Consider the following 2,003-nt stretch of genomic DNA (forward strand, 5'->3'; position numbering starts at 1 on the left):
TCTACCTGATCTCAAATGTTTGCATTGAACTCTGCCTTGAGGTGTGAATAAATAATGCCACTGTTTTATGAGATTCTTAAGGCTCTAAAGAGCTGTGGTCCTGATGACTTGTATTTGGCAGGTAGCACTCTAAAAACTAGTTTTTGTTTTTGTTTTTCACATCAGATTAGGTTTGCTCCAAGACTGGGTTTTTTTTGTTGTTGTTGTTTTGTTTTGTTTTTGAGGGGGAAGGGAGGAGGAGGAAAATAATTTCTAAATCATCTGCATACCATGACAAACATTGGAGCTATTCTTTTTGAATGATAACATAAAAAAGTAGCTATGGTAGTAGAGCTTGCTCTTCCTGATGGCTCAGTGGTAAAGAATCTACCTGCAGTGTAGGAGCGAAGATTTGATCCCTGGGTTGGGAAGATCCCCTGGAAGAGGGCATGGCAACCCACTCCAGTATTCTTGCCTGGAGAATCCCCATGGGACAGAGGAGCCTACCAGGTTATAGTCCATGGGGTTGCAAGAGTGGGACATGATTTGGTGACTAAACTACCACAACCACCATGGAAGTAGAGCTTATGTTTTTTGGATCTTCCACTAAACATTAACTCTTAGTGAAACAGTTTTTTTGGTTTAAACTTGCCAGAAAAGCTTCTATTTTTACTTCCCTTTAACCTGTTGCTTAAACAAAAACAAACAAGATCATATTGGGCTAAAACTGAGTCCGAATTAGTTCTTCCTCCTTAGCTTAGGTTGCTCGGTAAATACAGGACTCCCAGTTAAATTTGAGTTCAGATAAACAGTGAATACTTTTTCTTAGTATAAATATATCCTAAACACTGTATGTGACACACTTCTGAAATACAAATTTAGCTGGGTGTCCTGTATTTTTATTTGCTAAATGTGGCAACTTTATGCCCAGACTTAACTTCTCCCACAGCAAATGCTAAAGGCAATCCTTGTGTATAATCCTCATTTTCAAAAATAGTACCTAATTCAATACTTCTAGGGTTTGATTTATTTTTTTTACTTATTTTGAATCTTTTTTTGTATTTACGGGGTTTGATTTAAATTAAATTGTCTTTTAAGTTATGAGTCACAGGTTTTAATTTAATCATTTGAATAAGGTGTATTCTTGTATTAACCTTAATTATATATCCTTTATATTCACAAAGAAGGGCAATGCCAAAGAGTGTTCAAACTACCACAAAATTGCACTCACTTCACATGCTAACATAGCAATGCTCAAAATTCTCCAAGCCAGGCTTCAATAGTACATGAATCGAGAACTTCCAGATGTTCAAGCTGCATTTAGAAAAGGCAGAGGAACTAGAGGTCGAACTGCCAACATCTGTTGGATCATAGAAAAAGCAAGAGAATTCCAGAAAAACATCTACTTCTGCCTCATTGACTGTGCTAAAGCCTTTGACTGTGTGGATCACAACAAACTGGAAAATTCTTAAAGAGATGGGACCTTACCTGCCTCCTGCAAAACCTGTATGCAGGTCAAGAAGCAACTATTAGAACCGGACATGGAACAATGGACTGATTCCAAATTGGGAAAGGAGTATGTCAAGGCTGTATAATGTCACCCTGCTTATTTAACTTATATGCAGAGTACATCATGTGAAATGCCAGGCTGGATGAAGCACAAGCTGAAATCAGGATTGCCAGGAGAAGTATCAATAACCTCATATGCAGATGACACCACACTTATGGCATAAATCTAAGAACTAAAGAGCCTCTTGAGGAGAGTGAAAAAGCTGGCTGGCTTAAAACTCAGCATTCAGAAAACAAAGATCATGGCATCCGGTCCCATCACTTCATGGAAAGGAGATGGGGAAACAATGGAAACAGTGACAAATGTTATTTTTGGGGGGGCTCCAAAATCACTGCAGATGGTGACTGCAGCCATGACATTAAAGGACTCATACTCCTTGGAAGGAAAGCTATGACTAAGCTAGACAGCATATTAAAAAGCAGACATTACTTTGCTGACAAAGGTCTGTCTGGTT

This window comes from Bison bison, unplaced genomic scaffold (assembly GCF_000754665.1).
Source record: "Bison bison bison isolate TAMUID 2011002044 unplaced genomic scaffold, Bison_UMD1.0 scf7180017863026, whole genome shotgun sequence".
Classification (NCBI taxonomy): domain Eukaryota; kingdom Metazoa; phylum Chordata; class Mammalia; order Artiodactyla; family Bovidae; genus Bison; species Bison bison.